The sequence below is a fragment of the Anolis carolinensis genome, chromosome 4 (assembly GCF_035594765.1).
Source record: "Anolis carolinensis isolate JA03-04 chromosome 4, rAnoCar3.1.pri, whole genome shotgun sequence".
NCBI lineage: Eukaryota > Metazoa > Chordata > Lepidosauria > Squamata > Dactyloidae > Anolis > Anolis carolinensis.
Genome location: NC_085844.1, coordinates 69,854,395 through 69,873,755, shown reverse-complemented (window position 1 = coordinate 69,873,755; position 19,361 = coordinate 69,854,395). Strand labels below are relative to the sequence as shown.

Genomic DNA, 19,361 nt, shown 5'->3' with positions numbered 1-19,361 from the left:
CAACCAGAGCATTGCATAGTTGAGAAAGTTTGACTCTTTTATTTGTTTTCAGCCAGAAGGTTTCCTGCAGCAGAATAATAAGATTTCTCATACACTGGAAAGCAGAGAGAAAGAGAGAGAAATAATGGATATGAAAAGCATAAATTTTAAGGAAATGTGATTTGAATGTTTGAATTAGCAGACAACCTCCCTGTTGCAGTAGCTCCATTGACTGTCCATCTGTTTCGGGGCACAATTCAAAGTGTTGGTTATGACCTTTAAAGCCGTAGATGGTTCAGGTCCAGGCTATCTGGCTGACCACATCCCTTTGTATGAACCTGCCCAGGCCTTAAGATCTTCAGGAGAGACCTTTCTCTCAGTCCCACCTCCATCTCAAGCTCGGTTGGTGGGAATGAGAGAGAGGACCTTCTCAATGGCTGCCCCTCAGCTCTGGAACTCCCTGCCCAGGGAAGTCAGAACCGCCCTCTCCCTGTTTGTCCTTCTAACGTCAGGCTAAAACTTTTTTTATTCAGACAGACTTTTAAAGATGAAGGTTTTTAAGATCAAGTCAGGGGGTGCTGTGGCTTTTAACTGAATATGTTTTAATGGATTTTAATTCTGAATTTGTAAATACTGTTTATATTTAATTCTGTTTTAATGTTTGCATATTTGTATATTGTATGTGAATGCTTTTATGTTAAGAAGCTTTGAGTCTCCTTCGGGAGAAATAATGCTTGGTATAAATAAATATAATAATTATTTTTTATTATTTAAATTCAGACAGTTTAAATAAAAAGCACATTTTTCAAGAACATTTCTTATATATATATATTTCCAAAAGTGTACTTCTCATAGACCAATACTCCAGTCAAAAAAGCTTAAAAGCCCACTAATACAGGCAACACAATGATCTGGATAGGATGATTACTTCCAACTAGAGTAGGGCTTCGTAAACTATGGGTCACAACCCCAAATGTAGCTTTCATCTGGGGTCACGACAAATTTGGAAAAGCAGAGTTCTGACAGGGTGGGGCTAACAGAAAAGAAGCAATGTAAGGAGCGAGAGGTGTCCTCTTCTGACCACGGAACCTGGTTAAATCTGCCTGCATGATCAGGAGGAGGAAGGGCGGGCTTTGGTGGGGACACCAGCCTTGAAGCCTGCAGAAGGAAGAGGTGCCTGTCTCACCTATGCGCCTCTTGCCCCCTTCCCTTCTTCCCCTGGTTCTTTTCCCTTCATCTCCCACTCCTGCAAATTTCTCTCTTCCCTTCAGTTCCCAGCCCTGTGTGTTTCTCTCCCACTTCTCTTCCCTTTGCTTCCCATCCCTGGTTGAGTGTTAGTCTCTCCTCCCCTCTCTCCTCATTGGGTCTCTGCCACAGTAAGGGAGGTGTAGAGTCTAGACCAGCTTCTTCTTCTCTTTCGCCCATTTTGCCTCCTGACTCAGGTGTCCCACTTGTACTTCATCTTCCTACTTTCCCCAATGCCTCACCTTGGTGCTGGCATATGTGCCCATGAAAACACTGGCTACAAGGGTATATTTCTTTTTATATCATTCATGCAGAAGAGGAAATTTGTTTTAAAATCCCAAAGAGCTGTTTCAAAATAAACGTCTTTATGAATTATTATGCAACTGTTTGATTTGTATATCTGTTTTACATACCTGGGGTCACGTAAACATTTCTTGGGCGGAAAGGTGTCACAGGTGGAAGAAGTTTAAGAAGCCCTGAACAAGAGCAGATCCACTGAATAATTGGGATCTGCCTGTAACAATATGGATGGATACATGTCGTCTGATCTCTGAGTGTAATCAAAAGGATAGTAGAGGCCGTCCCCGAGTTACAAATATCCGACTTACAAACGACTTATAGTAAAGAATTGGGGTGAGACATCAGGAAGTCAGAGAAAGGAAGAGAAAAGGTGTCTTCACTGAAGTGTTATCACTAATCCTCATTTTCACAACAAACCATTTTTTTCAAAATCTAATTGTCACAGGGACAGAAAGTGAGGTGAAAGCTACTGTGTGTGTCTGGAGTTTCATTTTAAAAATGTACCTATTTTGACTTACATACAAATTCAACTTAAGAACTAATCTACACAACCTATCTTGTTTGAAATTTGGGGACTGCCTGCAATGTGGTGTTGGATAGGATTCTGTTATTGAAAGTTGAGCTCGTTGTAAGTGAAACTGAAAGTACCGGTTGATAACCCTTTACAAGGAAGCAAAGGATGACTGGCAGTGTCCAGGTGGCTATACATGTCTCATTAGGAGGTGATGATCTACTGCATCTTGAAATAAGTGATCATGAAACTATTTCCTAAAAAAACTGACACATTCAAGTACAACCAAAGCTTTTCTAGGGAAGGTACTGAAATGATTGGTTGTAGAGCAATTGCAGGTACTTTTAGATGATACCAATTATCCATTTCAATTGAGTTTCAAAGTTGGGTTTGGCATGAGGAAAAATTGCAGCCCTGAGAGTTGATTTATTGACTAGGCTGGAATACTATCATGTTGCCCAATTTGTTTCAAAGACTCAACAGACTTCTGGGGGCCATGTATTTTTTCTGTATTATGCCATCATTTCACAATTTGGTGGTTTGCCAGTACCTATAGGGGTTTTCTCCCACTCTAAAGGGTGAAATCCTTTTGTAAGGTTGTGTTACTGGGATTTAAGATCTTTACATTGAAATAGAGTTGTATTTCTGGTTTCACCTTTTGCCTTTGGATACTGAAATGCAGACCATTGCCAACTTCTCCAAAAGTGAATTCAGCCCTCAGGATAAAAGAAGTTCTCCAAACTTGCTTTAATGCAAATTACTTTGGGAACCTTGTTTTGGTTGAAGAAGGGGAAATAGATGCTTTAAATAAATAAATGGATAAAATAATTATCAATCCCATACTGTTCCGTAATTCATTATGAATTGGAATCACAGAAAAATACTGCTGTCTCACAGAAGAGGTATAGTGCCCTAAATTTTGAATGCAACGTTTCCATGTTACTTAAAAATTAAAAGGCATGCTGTGCTATGTTTCCGTTTGGCAATTGGATTAGTAGCACCCCAACTGAGTTAAACAGTGCTTCTTCCTATTAGGGTTTATATTACCATATCCCTTTGTTTAAAGGGGTAAGGGGGAGATGGCTGGAAGAAAGTGAAGCATAGAAGAATAAAATAAATATGAAAACATCAGTGCAGTGAAAGACAGCAACAACCAAGATACTGAGAAGCAGAAACCAAGATACTGGCATCAGCAGAAAGCAAGAAAGCTCAAAGTAGAGGAGGAAAGTATTTATGCATTTCAAAACTTCATATCTCTAAAAGCAGAACTTTCCCTATCTGTCAAAGCAAAATCTCTTTCAAAGGAAATGGTTTGAATCTCAGTAACCTCACTCAGACTGCGATCACCACAAATGTAGGCAATACAGACATCAAGTGTCAATGAACAAAATCTCACAGGCTGTCAACTGCTTAATCAAGGGTTGACTTTCCTGGAAAAGTGTGAAATTATGTAATTATCCATGTTTGGCAATTCTGATGGGCTAGACAAATTACAAGACTCTAACAATCTTGTTTTATAAAACAACGCTCCTTGTGCAGCTTTATTTCAGAAAAGTCCTTGACAGGGATATTAATTTTTTTTCTTCCACAACTGGACCATGTTTATTTAAGGTTTTCGTTAAATGTAAACATGTTTTCCCGACTTCTCTAACTCCACAAAAGATAATCTTATTGGGTACAGAGGTTTTCAGGGCATGGGGAAAATACAGAATTTGCTTAAAAGTGAGTCTGCTGTATCCTAAACTCTATCACAATGTGATTAATTAATACTAATGCCCAGAAATTATGTATGAAATACGATCTGGAACACCAAACAGAAGTCCTAAAGTTTTGCTGTGTAGTTTATATAAAACACGAAAAAGATACAATAAAAGAGAAACATGTGTTTCTACAGAATGATCACAAAGATTATGGATTTTTCTCCAGCAAGACGTAAAGGTAATGCAGAGGTAAATCTAGAAAAACTGAATTAGTTAACAGTGCAATTTTATAAAGTTGACTCAGAAGTAAATCCCACCGAGTTCAGTGAAGGTTATTCACTAAATATTAGGCATAAGGACATCAAAAACAGCTACGCCAAAAGCATCCCTCTCAAAAACTAGTGAAAATCATGATGTGATAAATTTCTCCATGCTGTGACCCATCACCATAACCATGATTTTGTTGCAAGGAGAAAAAAAAAAAAGGGGGGGGGGGAGCTCACAGCAATCTCTCATATGATGACAGCATAGAGAAAAACCCAAAATTTGGACCAGAGTGGGACTCATGAAGGAATTCCAAAGTTTAGGAGCTGTGTAACAAAAAGATCTTCTCCCTTGCTTTCATAATAGAAGCTTGGGAAGGTGATGAAACAGAGAGAAGGGCCTCTCCAAATATTCTTAGTACAGTGGTTCTTAACCTGGGGTCCCCAGATGTTTTTGGCCTTCAGCTCCCAGAAATTCTAACAGCTGGTAAATTGGCTGGGATTTCCAGGAGTTGTAGGCCAAAACATCTGGGGATCCACAGGTTGAAAACCACTATTCCAGAGGTTGCTTGTCTGCAATTCCTAGCAGCCCTGGGCAGCACTGTCAATGGTAAAAATGCTAAGAGTTGCAGTTCACTAACATCCAAAAGACTGCACAATTCCCACTCCTGCAATAGATTATGGAACCTAGAATCTTCTACAGTTTTGTCCCTAAAGAAAGCTATGTCCCCACTTTGCATACAAAACAACTTTGCTCAAAACAATAAATATTCCGAGCCACTGTAGCCTTTTTCATCTAAATTCTACAATTCTCTTGCACGAAGACAAGCAACTAATGCTGATCCTATAATATTCATCCTTTTGAAAGAAAAAAGTTGTCAAGTATTCAAAAGTTTCATGCATATGATAATAACATTCATGAACCCTGGGAGGTTTGTTACCAAACTGTCTTCTTCCATTTGGATCCTTTCAGTAGTGCTGCTGACTGCAGGGACGGAGTGTCTGCATGCAAGGCAAACGTAAGAAGCAGCCTTCAAATAAAAATCTGAAGTGGAGATATTTTACCTCTCTGGAATATTTATCATAATTACAAGATGCTTATCTGGTCCAATTATAATACTAACACACAACCATTAATGAAAAACTGGAAACCTTTAAAGGAAAAAGACCTACTTACTTCTACTGCTTCTAATACAGGCAGTCCCCAATTATTCAATGGGTTGGGGGCCAAAGACCTGTCAATAGGGTGGAAATGATTGAAATGCAGTCTTAAACATACATATAACCCAGTCTTAATATACATTATATACTGTAATTATTATTATAAACTGTGGGAAGGATTTCCAGTGTCATGACACTGTCATCAAACTCGTCCTCTCCAATGTAACCAACAAAGACAGTTTTCACAATGGTGGAACATGGAATGGGAATTCTGTATATAAGCAGGATTTTGTGCCAAGCCCCACTCATTTTAAAATGTGGTTCAAAACTGAATAGGGGCTTTGAAAGTAATGATCACCCCTTTAAATGTATACTTGCACCACTCTACCTAATATTTTGCTTTGCAGACTTAGCAGAAATGATTAAAGATACGTAGATGGGTTTGTAACCCACATCCTGGCAAAATGGTCCAAATACTGAAAAATAAAGAAATATCTAAGATAACCAACAGACTGTATTTAAAAACAACAGGTTTATCTCCCAATGCAAATAATTCATCATAAACTCAAAGCCACCTCACTCTCAAAACTAGACACAAGATCAGACCGAAACTGGTCTGGTTAATTTAGGTGTCTATTACAATAAGGAAAATGAAGATCTCATTTCTGTATGTGCTGTGCCTTCAGAATACTATCATAAACCCCTTATCTACTTTAACCTGATTAGAACACCATGCTTTTCATTAAATTAGATAGCCAAATTGCCCTTTTGCTCTTTAAGAGAAGCTGTAAAATGAGCATCTCAAATTCTATGATAAGGATAACTGGGGCAGTATTCATTAAAACCTCAGATGTAAACTCAAAAGGATGCCATATAGCATGCTTATGGAAAAGTCTTCATTAGCTTATCAGTTTTAAACCTTTGACTTGCAAATAATTTACAGTTAAATCTGTGGACATGATAGGGAAAAGTCAATGCAAGGGTTGTCCTGACTACAAAAATAAAATAAGGGAAAGTTACTTGAAAGATGTGAAAGCCAGTTTTTAGGCTTTATAATGTTTATCCCTATAAGGCAATCCTCAAGTTACAAATAATAATAATAACTTTATTTTTATACCCTGCCTCCATCTCCCCAAGGGGACTCGGGGCGGTTTACATGGGGCCAAGCCCAGATAAATTACAATCAAACACATAACATAAAATACAATTATACATATTAAACATTAAAAAACACAGTAATCAATTAAACATAGTCTAAAAACCTGAGTAAAGATTATAAAAACAAACTAGGCCAAAGTGCGAGGAATGATTAATGTAAACTAGAGAATGAAGTAAAAAGCCTACAATTGATAGGAGACTTGGGATGAGGTAGACGTTGGGATTGTTTCTAACTATAGGGATAAAATAAAGTGCATCAAATATGGTAATGGTCACTGGAACGAGAACCTGACATGGGTGAGTATTTACAAAAGTCTGCTGGAAAAGCCAGGTTTTTATGCTCTTCCTAAAGACTAAGAGGGTAGGTGCTTGCCTAATCTCCTTGGGTAGCAAGTTCCACAGCCGGGGGGCCACCACAGAGAAGGCCCTCTCCCTCGTCCCCACAAGCTTTGCTTGAGACAGAGGCGGTAGCGAGAGGAGGGCCTCCCCTGAAGATCGAAGAGATCGAGAAGGTTCATAGGGGGAAATGCAGTCGCGAAGGTAGGCAAGTCCCGAACCATTTAGGGCTTTGTAGGTGATGACCTGCACCTTGAATTGGGCTCGGAAAGAAAATGGTAGCCTTGAACAGGGGGGTTGACTGCTCCCTGCAGTTCACTCCAGTTAGTAGCCTGGCTGCCGAGTGTTGGACCAATTGAAGTTTCCGGGCCGTCTTCAAGGGCAGCCCCACGCAAAGTGCATTACAACAGTCCAATCTAGAGGTAACCAAGGCATGGACCATCATGGCCAGATCAGACTTCCTGAGGTACAGTCACAGCTGGCGCACCACTTTTAGTTGTGCGAAGGCCCTCCTGGCCACCCCGACACCTGAGCATCAAGTGTCAGTGCTTAATCCAGGAGGACCCCCAGACTGCGGACCTGTGTCTTCAGGGGGAGTGTGACCCCATCGAGCACAGGTTGCCATCCTATACCCTGGTCAGACATTTGTCTTGTCAGGATTTAGCCTCAGCTTGTTCGCCCTCATCCAGCCCATCACAGGGGCCAGGCACTGGTCCAGAATCTGAGGGGCTTCCTTGGATGTTGGTGGAAAAGAGTAGTAGAGTTGAGTGTTGTCTGCATAGAGATGTCACCGAACTCCAAAACTCCAGACGACCTCTCCCAGTGGTTTCATGTAGATGTTAATAAGCATGGGGGACAGAATGGAACCTTGTGGGACCCCACAGCTCAATGGCCAGGGGTCCGAGCAGGTGTCCCCCAGCTTCACCAACTGAGATCAGCCCTCCAGGAAGGACTAGAGCCACAGCAAAGCCGTGTCCCCAAGGCCCATCTCAGAGAGCCGTCCCAGAAAGATACCATGGTTGAGGGTATAGAAAGCTGCTGAGATGTCCAAGAGAACCAACAGGGTCACACTCCCCCTGTCTAGTTCCCTGCGGAGGCCATCCACCAAGGCGACCAAAGCCATCTCGGTACTGTGCCCAGGTCTGAAACCAGACTTACAGATTGCTTATAGATGTTCAAATTGATGAGTTGAATCATGGTGATTTACCACATGTACTCATGTATAAGTTTACCTCACATATAAGTCGAGGGCAGGTTTTGAGCCCAAAGTGATGGATATGACTCATGAATAAGTTGAGGGCCATTCCACAGAGAAGGAAAAGTGTCAGCACTGCCTTGGGGCCAGTTGCCTCTGGCTGCCCTTTTCTTACTTGGGCCTTCAAAAAGGTCAGAAGCATAGTCATGACGCAAATAGAGCGAGTTTAGTCCTTCGGTATTGTCCCATTATCTGGGTGGAGGCCACTAGGGGGCGATAGAGAGAGAAGGATAATCCATTTTATAGCGGTGGGGTGGGTTGAAGGAGGAAAACCATTTCCCCGTTTTCCTATTATTCCCCCCACCCATGCCCCCTTTGTGGAAACAACTCTCATTTATGATATGGGAATGCGGGAGAGGAAATATCTAGCAAAAACGGAGGAAATGGTTTCCCTCCTTCAACTCCCTCTGATAAAATGGACTATTCTTCTCTCTCTAGCACCCGCTAGTGGCTTCTGCCCCGATAATGGAACAGTACTGGTGCTTCTTTCAGATTCTTTTGGAATGGAATAAACTTTCACTTTTCACCACTGTGCTTAGAGACAGTTCCTTTTTTAAATAAGGTATGGTACTTACATTGACCTGTGGGTAAGTCAGCCCAGTTTTTTTTGGGGGGGGGGGTGATTTATTAAAGTAACATTTCTAGACCTATTGATGAGTATATACAATAATTTTTATTCTACAAAGTTTTATAAAACAACATTGTTTCAAGATCATGCTTTTCAAATTATTTATAGTTTTACATATGGTACACAAACTGCCTTCATTCTACAGTGTAGATGAATCCTAAGATATATTCCAACTTGAATTGGAAAACTGCTTTCGCTTGGAAAAAATATATAGTACACTGGGAATGGAATGCAAAAGCTTTACTCAAATGATCTCTAAATTTCACTGTCCTTCGAAAACATTTTATTTGTTTCTTCGATTTTGCAGAGGAATGTGATGGATATGAGTACTGCAGATAGCAGTTTGAATGTAATTTAAATAAAAACTCAGTTGAAGCCTTTCCAATTGTTAACATAGGTCTCTGCCTTTATCTAACTCTGCCTATTTCAAATTGTGAAGGAAAAAGAACATTCTTCAAATGAGGCTTATTTAAATAAGTTTATGTTCCACTGTGCTAGTCAAAGCTGTCATCATTATCTGTTCTATCAATAGAACAGGATCTACTGTGAGAAATGCCTTTTGATAATCTCATCTCTTCATTTGCTGACAAGAAAAGTAGAAAAAGAAAATGAGACACCTTTTAAAATATTCTGAATATGGTGTGTAAATATTTCCTTTAGCTTCAGTCATAAAATCTAAACATTCCAATCTAAAGACTCTGATGTCAAATATAGATATACATTTTTGGGAAACTATTATATGCATATTTATTCTTTTTATTTCAGTGGCACAGGGTGCTGTAAGAAAAAGGTGTCAGGGTTGGGTCTCAAGAGGACACTCTTCACCAAGCTCCTTGGTGTCTTAAAAGGGCATTTGATTGCCATAGTTGAGATCTGATGACCTGAATATAGAGAACTGCTTTCCTAAGTGTCATAAATCACTCTCTCTATTTCCAGGGCTGGCACAATCTCTGGATAGGGAATCAGCTGGGTGTACCTCATTTAAGAAATGCATGCTCAGCTTTCTCCTCTCATTAAACATTCACCAAAAGCCAAACTAAATATTACAAAATATTAAAAACATAAAGGTAAAGGTAAAGGTTTCCCCTGACGTTAAGTCCAGTCGTGTCCGACTCTGGGGGTTGGTGCTCCTCTCCATTTCTAAGCTGAAAAACCAGCTATAAAAAGCTAAAAACAGAAAAACAAAACTGTAAAGAAACAAAACTAGCATTCAGCAGATGAAATTATGCAATCATTGGGATTGGTCAGTAAGAGAGAGTAGAATATGTACTATGAAGGTTAATTAGAATAACTATGTAAGTGTTCTGTTAGAGCTAAGCTACAACACTGTATTATATTCACATGTGTTTGACCAAGTAATTGTGAATTTTATCTTATGCTGCTAAATACATTTTGTTTATACACACACCCTTAATAGTGTTGCTACACTAAAACGCATGATGCATCTCCACAGCAGAATATACAATAGAGTCTCATTTATTCAATGTTCTGGATTATCCAACACATTTTTGTAGTCAATGTTTTCAATGCATTGTGATATTTTGGTGCTAAATTCATAAATACAGTAATTACTACATAGCATCAATGTGTAATGAACTACTTTTTCTGTCAAATTTGTTGTATAACATGATGTTTTGGTGCTTAATTTGTAAAATCATAACCTATTTTGATGTTTAATAGGCTTTTTCTTAATCTCTCCTTATTATCCAACATATTCGCTTTTCCAACGTTCTGCCGGCCCGTTTATGTTGGATAAGTGAGACTCTACTGTAGTTTGAACAATTTTAACTGTCCTAACTCAGTGCTCTGGAATCCCCCTGGAAATGTTTGTGGGCCTTACTAGGTTTTCCCGTACACTTCTATAGTATGTTTCCGGCCCAAGTACAGTCAAAACACAGGATTCACTATTTTTAAGGTTTCAGGTATCCACTGAGGATCTTAGACAGTATCCCCATGGATACTGGTGACATACTGTATTGATAAGATTGTGATGCCCATGGTGTCAGAAGAGTTATCACAAGTGGAGACAGTGGTGGGACCAACAGAGGTCTGCACAAAGCCTCCTTAATTCTTGTCCCCAGCCATGTTCCACAAGTCATTATGTTTTTGATTGCAACCAATGGATCATAATATAGAAAAACTAATCTGAACCATAGTATACAGCACAAGTCATGGAATGGTCACACCTATGTAAGATAAAACTTAAGTAAAAGTAAAGGTTTTTTCCTGACATTAAGTCTAGTCGTGTCCGACTCTGTGGGTTGGTGCTCATCTCAATTTCTAAGCGATGTCTGTAGACACCTCCAAGGTCATGTGGCCGGCATGACCGCATGGCATGCAGTTACTTTCCCACCGGAGCAGTACCTATTGATTTACTCACATTTGCATGTTTTTGAATTGCTAGGTTGGCAGAAGCTGGGGCGAACAGCAGGAGCTCACCCCGCTCCCCATATTCAAATCACCTACATTTCGGTCAGCAACTTCAGCAGCTCAGTGGTTTAATCTACTGCGCCACCCAGGGCAAATAAAGCTTAGCCATCCTCAATTCCGCCAAACACTTTTACAAGAGTACAAAAGAGCCCCTAATATCAAATTACCTATTGCTTTGTTGTTCTCATTTGGTACTGACAAAATAATAGCCATGTCTAAAGAAGGCTCTACGTAGCAAGGAATATTTGACACAAACTTGGCAGTGTGAAAGTATGGTCAATAAGATACACCAAATTCCATCACAGGAATTACAGAAAAGAGCACATTTCCACCCATTCAATCTCCGGATTGTTGCATTAAAATGCCCTCTGTCTCATGAAAATGAACATAAAGGCACACGGAAAAGAGGACCAAAAGCTGATTGTAATCTTTTCTGCTGTGCTGCATTAACCCACTGGAAAGATCATCTGGAGAATGGCAGTGTGATGGCACAGGTATGCAGATGACATACTCTTTTTTCTCCTCTACACCTTGTTCAAGGTTGTAAGGGATGTGTGGAGATCAGCCCCTAGAGCAGTGGTTCTCAACCTGTGGGTCCCCAGATATTTTGGCTTTCAACTCCCAGAAATCCTAACAGCTGGTAAACTGGCTGGAATTTCTGGGAGCTGTAGGCCAAAACACCTGGGGACCCATTGATTGAGAACCACCATTCAAGGGAGAGTTCTGAACTTTCTATGTTTGAGAGTGGCAATGATCTCAAGAAGGACCAAACAAGGTTGAAGAAACATTAACTCTGTCAATAAGCCACTTCCATCAGGCTTCTCCTCCCTCCTATATTGTCAATTGACAATAGCCATTACATTGGGCAATATGAAGGAACCAAATGAAGGAACAAAAACAGAAAAAAGACCACTCCATAATAAGGTTGAAACTATGCTGAGGCAGCAACTTGAGATCTTTGGGGGGAGGAGACATAGCAAAATATTGGAAGGCAGAACTTTGGGTCTGGCATCCTCTAGGACACTTACACACGACACAATTATAACACTGTTATTCCACTTTAAAATCATGGCTATTAGCCAATGGAACCCCAGAACTGGCAGTTCACAGAGGGAAATATAGGACTGTCACCCATAAAGCTCAAATTTGTATCATGCAGTTCAGTATTCAGCCTAAAAAAACAGAGGAATTTTTCTGTTACCTGTTGATATTCACATAGCTGAGAAAACAAAAAAAAAACTATACTTAAACAACACACCTGGTTCACAACTCAAAATCTCTGATTACTAAATAGATAAGAATTATTGGGAGGCCCAAATACCAAAACGGCACCAGATCTCATCTGATTTTGGAAGCAAAGGAGGGTCAATCCTATTTAGTATTTGGGTGGGAGACCACCGAAAAATGCTGTAAGCTATATTTCATATGAAAAACTGGCAAAGTTGTCTTAATTTGCAAAGGCACTGTGATGTGTGTTAACTGGAAAATAGTGCATGAAGCCAATTGGCTGGGCCTGCAAAGACCTGGGGATTAATTTTGATATTGTTTCTGTTCTGCTGCTGCAGAACCAGTTTGGACAAGTTTTTCAGTACTGACTGAGTACTGCTGACGAAGAGAGCTGTGTACTCAGAGAGGCCTTGCTATTTTGAGGACTGTTTGCTGCTGAGAAAAGAGGATGAAGAATCAGACTTGTATTCTTCTCTGAAGCAGATTTGTGGACTGAAAAGGGACTGTTTATGACTGTGCACTTCTGTAAGTGATCAGAGGGACCATTGTAAATACTACTGTTTTTTTGATCTCTTGGAATCAGTAAAGTTCTTGTATTTTGTTCTGCAAGCCTGAGTGGCATGTTATTGTTCTGCGGGTGACTGGATCACAAGTACACATAAAACCTTCCATTTATCATCATCAATCCATTATAAAAGTCACATACACTGTCTAAGAAAACTCTATGAGAAATGTATGGGATCAACATAAGTCAAGAAGCAACTTGAAGTCACATACATTCCACAGGAATCCCAAAGATTTCTTGCTTTCCATTCTTGGAAGGTGGAGATTCTGCTTGGCAGTGAAAGCAGAAAAGCTGCAAATAGTTACAACTAGTTTGTTCCCAAATTGCAATCATAAATTGAGATCTAATCCTGGTTTAAGAGCAACTACCATTAGCAGTAATGAACTGTATGCATGTTCAGAAATGGAATGAGAGGGAAAAAACGTATGAGAACCACTTCCAAATATTACATGGTCTCCCCACCCCATGATTTTGCAATGTAAAGTATCCTGTTTCTGACATTTTAGAAAGAGCTTGCAATTTTCATCTGTGCATATTTTTAAAGAGAAAATATGGCATCCAGGCCATCATAGTAGTACTGTTTTTTATTTCCTTAGTAACAAGCCAATGCAATTCAATCCTATTCAAGAGTTCAGAATAATCCAGACAATTATTATTTTGTGATATTTTGATTGGGCTTTGTGATGGTATGAATCTCACTTATTTTTCTACGGACAACACGGGCAACTCTGCTTTTTAAATGCCTTAGAGAAAAAATGATGGGATATTGAGAATATGGAAGGTCTACATTCAGTTGGTTCTAATATCCAGGAACTGAGCATGCAGTATATTCTGAAAACCCATGCCATGGAATTATATAATTGGTGCAAAGCATAGTTATTCTGACAGCAAGGGATTTTGTTTTTCTGGATATATTTCCATCCTTTCCACCCCTCTTTTATTTATGTTTTTCTTATTGTAAGATGATGATGATACAGTTGTGACTTCAAATATGCAGCTTTAACTTTTGCAGATTTGATTAATATGGTCTCTCTGGGATCTCCAAGTCCCTCAGGGTGACACTGTGGTCAATATTTGTCAGAAGTTGGTCAGAGAGTCACATCTGAGGACCCGGGGATTCAGAGAGAGGCGTCCTCCCAGGTTTTTGAAAAAAACTATTTTAATTGACTTTCATAGGGGTCCTGCATCTCTAATCCCAGCTAATATGGAGGGCTAACTATACATTATATATTTATTCACCACCTTAAATTTTGTGATAAAGCAGAGTTTATAAATTTGGCCATTCAGGTAAGAATTTACAAACAGGTTATTAAAGGGCTTTACATTTTATCTTCAGTTAACATTTTCAAATAGGATTATCACACTCTCCAACTGTCCTGATTTGAAAAACAGTCCCAATTACTCTACTGTAATTTCCATTTCTTCATATGTTTTTATAATTTCCCAGTTTCTCTCTTCCTCCCATTTTGTCTTCTGCTGACTTCCATTGATACAAACGAAATTCAAATGTGCAAGGCAATTTGCACTGAATTAACACAGCAAGGAAGAGGATGGGAAAGCTGGGCAGCTTGCCTTTCCCTGAATACCCCAAAGTAGGACTTCATCAGTTCTAACTTCCTATAATAGTTTTTTTAAGGCACAAAAAATTAAAATTTTTAGCAATAGCACAATTTTGAAAGCCTATATATATTACTATGGAGAAAATGCAGTGAAAGCAAAGCGGTGATATTTTACAATTGCGCTAATTCTTAGGATTAATTTTTTTTAAAATACTGTTCCAGGCTCATGCAGGAGGATTTTGTAACAGAAGTGCAGCATAGGAGACTGCCCATAGGAACCAACACTCATTTCCCCACGTCACTGAAACTATTGAACATGAAAGAATCTGACAGATCAAATCCCACTGTTTAAGCTCTTTTGCGTGTGAAAACGTGATGAAGTCTCTAGTTCAGACATAGGCAAACTTTAGGCCTCCAGTTGTTTTGGACTTCAACTCCCACAATTCCTAACATGCCTATACTTATTTCGCTAACATATCAAGTTAGTTTACTTCTACTCACTTGCTAAGTGGGCATCATTTCTACTTAAGAATGTCTACAGATGTTTCCTTTCTTGTAGCAAGCATACACTAAGTACACATTAGATTTTTTAAAAATGGGCCAATAAGCCTCCCTCTGGGTGTTCTTGATATTTTTCTTCGCTTGGGTCAAGTACCCCTTATCGGAAATGCTTGGTACCAGAAATATTTTGGATTTCTACAATATACACACATAATGAGAAAATAGGACCTGAGTCTAACCACAAAATTCATTTATATTTCATATATGCATAAACTGAAGGCAATTTTAAATAATTTTGTGCATAAAACCATACTGTGGGTTTTCTGGGCTGTATGGCCATGTTCCAGAAGCATGATCTCCTGGCATTTCACCCACATCTATGGCAGGCATCCTCAGAGGTGTGAGGTCTGTTGGAAACTAGGAAATTGAAGTTTATATATCTGTGGAAGGTCCAGGGTGGGAGAAAAAACTCTTGACTGTTGGAGGCAAGTGTGAATGCTGCCATTGGCCAACTTGATTAGCATTGAATAGCCTTTCAGCTTCACAGCCTGGCTGTTTCCTGCCTGAGGGAATCCTTTGTTGGGAGGTGTTAGCTGGCCCTGATTGTTTCATGTCAGGAATTCCCGTTTTCAGAGTGTTGCTCTTTACTGTCCAGGTGCTAGAGTTTTTTAAATACTGGCAGACTTATTTTGTTCATTTTCATGGTTTCCTTCTTTCTGCTGAAATTGTTCACATGCTTGTGGATTTCAATGGCTTTTCTGTGTAGTCTGACATGATGGTCCAGCATTTCTGTGTTCTCAAATAATATGCTGTGTCCGGGTTAGTTCAAGTGCTCTGCTATGACTGACTTCTCTGGTTGAATTAGTCTGCAGTGCCTTTCATGTTCCTTGATTTGTGTTTGGGTGATTCCCTCAGGAGGAAGCAACAAGGCTTTGAAGCTGGAAGGCCATTCAGGGCTAATCAAGGTGGCCAATTGCAACATTCACACTTGCCTCAAACAGACAAGAGTTCTTTCTCCCACCCTCAACATTCCACAGATATATAAACCCCACTTGCTTAGTTTCCAACAGACCTCACAACTTCTGAATATGCATGCCACAGATATGGGCGAAACGTCAGGAGAGAATGCTTCTGGAACATGACCATACAGCCCGGAAAAATCACAGCAACACAAAGGGAAGTACTGTAGTTTGCAGAATAGCAAAATGTATCAAATTGAGGGGGGGAAGGAACGTAGTATCACCTTTAAAAATAAACCAGCAAGTCTTAAAAGTCAGAGAAAGAACTTGAAAAGCTGCGCATGCGCACTGTGCTGGGAGAAAGTCAGGCACAGCACATGCGCTATAATGACCCAAGAAGCCAATGCCCACAAAAGGCTTCCGCATGCGCAGTAGGAACACCCGTCAAGCCTTCTTCTCCCGTTTAAAAAAAGAGGCGAGCCAATAGTAGCATGAGCCAATCGCCGTTCGCCTCATCCCGTCGCCATCCAATCGGGAAGCGGCTCACAACTTTGAGCAACGGGCACGGATTGGCCGAGACGACGTTTCCCCGGAGTAGAGGAAGGAGGAGAAGAAAACGACGGCAGCGCAGAGGCCCAAAAAGCCCTGGGGAAAGAGAAACGGGCCTGTGGGAAGTCCTGAGGGAAGCAGGCGCCCCGCGACCAAGTGCCTGCCACGGCCCGGAGCAGGGAACGCCCTGAGGAGCCGGGCGGGCGCCGAGGGTGGTTTTTTTACTCACCGGGCGGGGGGAGCCGTCTCCTCCGCTTGTGATGATCTTGGTCACAAGTGGCGTGCCGTACCTCCGCCGTCGCGCGTCACTGCCGAGCGTGAGGCGTGACGTCAGAAGGGGCGGGGCCAGGGAGCCAGAGAAGCCATGGCGGAAGTGTCCTTTCCTCTGTCTCTCACTCTCGCAGTTGGAATTGCTTAAAAGCAAAGCAGCGTCGGTGCTTTTTTTTTACTGCCACGCTGAAGTGATAATGCTTAAGAGAGACACTATACCTAGAAATACACTATAGCCGAAATCAGTATCCATTTTCCAGTTGCTGCTTGCATAAGATATACTGAAAACAAGGATGACTTAAATATTCAGCACTGTATTCATCTACACCAGGCATGGGCCAACTTGGGCCCTCCCTCCAGGTGTCTTGGACTTCAACTCCCACAATTCCTAACAGCCTCAGGCCCTTTCCATTTCCCCTTCGGCTGCTGAGTTTGGTGGTCCCTATGTAGACTTGTCCACAGCTGCATGGTATACGGTAGAGTCCTGCAGAGGTGAGAGGATTCCTTTTTCTAGATATCCTAGTCATCCACAATCCCAATCAACAATTGGTCCACACAGTTTATAGAAAACCTACATACACGTATAGATGCTTACATAAAAACTCCAGCCAACACCCAAATAAAAAAAGCACAATTAAAGCCCTGGCAGACTGTGCAAAAAGAATCTGCAAATTCCACCCCTTCCAAAGTGAACTAAACCACCTAAATTGGGCTCTACATGCCAATGGACACTCCACCACAGACATAGAATCATAGAATAGTAGAGTTGGAAGAGACCTTATGGGCCATCCAGTCCAACCCCCTGCCAAGAAGCAGGAAATTGCATTCAAAGCACCCCCGACAGATGGCCATCCAGCCTCTGTTTAAAAGCTTCCAAAGAAGGAGCCTCCACCACACTCCGGGGGAGAGAGTTCCACTGCCGAACAGCTCTCATAGTGAGGAAGTTCTTCCTGATGTTCAGGTGGAATCTCCTTTCCTGGAGTTTGAAGCCATTGTTCCGCGTCCTAGTCTGCAGGGCAGCAGAAAACAAGCTTGCTCCCTCCTCCCTATGACTTCCACTCACACATTTGTACATGGCTATCATGTCTCCTCTTAGCCTTCTCTTCTGCAGGCTAAACATCAGAAGAGCTGCAAGGCCAAGAACAAGCCATGAAAGTAAAGACAAAGAGCCACTCAGAGAAAAAGTGTTCATACCATGCATCAAGGGAACCATGCATAGGGAAGCTGAAGAAACACATGTGAACAATTTCAACAGAAAGGAGGAAACCATGCAAATGAACAAAATCTGGCTACCAGTACAGTAGAGTCTCACTTATCCAACATTTGCTTATCCAACTTTCTGGATTATCCAATGCATTTTTGTAGTCAGTGTTTTCAATACATCGTGATATTTTGGTGATAAATTTGTAAATACAGTAATTACGTAGCATTACTGCATATTGAACTACTTTTTCTGTCAAATTTGTTGTATAACATGATGTTTTGGTGCTTAATTTGTAAAATCATAACCTAATTTGATGTTTAATAGGCTTCTTCTTAATTTCTACTTATTATCCAACATATTCGCTTTTCCAACATCGTGCCAGCCCATTTATGTTGGATAAGTGAGACTACAGTATTTTTAAAAACTCCAAAATCAGGACAGTAAATAAAGAACGACACTCAGAAAACAGGAGAATTCCAGACAGAAAACAACCAGGGCCAGCTAACTCCTCCCCAAAAGGATTCACCCAGGTTGGAGTGAGCCAGGCCTTGAATCTGCAAATCAAGGTGGCCAATTGCAACATTAACACTTGCCTCAGACAGACAAGAGTTTTTTCTCCCACTCCAAACATCCCACAGATATATATAAACCCCACTTGCCTAGTTTCCAACATACCTCATGACCTCTGAGGGTGCCTGCGATAGATGCAGGTGAAACTTCAGGAGAGAATACTTCAGAACATGGCCATACAGCCTGGAAAACAACAACCCAGGGATTTTGGCCATGAAAGCCTTCGACAACATGAAGTCCTTAATGCGCTCGGGTTTGTGTTGCCATCATCTTGGCCACAAACTGGATTCCATGATTTCCTATGTAATCATCTGCACAGCGAAACCACTTTCTTTGATTCTGGTTTAAAACTGTATCAAATGATCTGTTTAGCTGTAGCCGGAGTCGAATCAGGATCAGCAACTGGATTTTGACCAGTGAGGAAAATGGTGCAGTCAGTCTTGCCAATAGAGAAAGATGTTGAATGCACCTGAACTGCTTCACAGTTCATTTTGGCATATTTGTACAATGGAGCTCAGTTAAGTGGGTTCAATCCTATGTACATTTGACCCGCCACATTTACAGGTTTAACTTTTGTGGAGTTGATTAGTATGTTCTCTCTATATAGATCATGCAGTGCGATTCTGGTCCCCTGGTAAAAGTTGTCCATAGAGTTGCCCTAGAGGAGGGTCTAGGGATTCCTGGGGAGATGTCTTCTCAGGTTTAAAAAAAAATCACATTTTCTGCCTTCCACAGGGTCTTATACCCCTAACTCCAGAGAAAGTGGAAGGCCTATTGTATTCTTTATTGTTTTATCCACTATCATTCCCTCTGCTTGGGTAGTTTGCTGCCTAGTTATGTACTATTTCATGTCATCTTCCTAGATTTCAAAACTTTTCATTGTCCATGGAAGCTGATAAAAGGTCAGGGTCTCTCTTCCACTTAAATCCATATCATCCTGATAGAGGAATGTGTACTTAAACTGATATCTTTCTCCTCCAAAACTGGCAAG

General features: G+C 40.7%; 1 protein-coding gene across 1 annotated transcript in view; it reads right to left on the bottom strand.

The window, feature by feature from the left end:
- The window catches only part of znf407 (zinc finger protein 407), a 394,840-nt gene extending 378,177 nt beyond the window's left edge, over positions 1 to 16,663 (bottom strand). Inside the window, exon 1 of the mRNA XM_062980599.1 lies at positions 16,556 to 16,663. The gene's annotated coding sequence lies outside the window, so the exon portion shown is untranslated. The remainder of the gene's footprint in view (positions 1 to 16,555) is intronic.
- Positions 16,664 to 19,361: the final 2,698 nt, after the last annotated feature.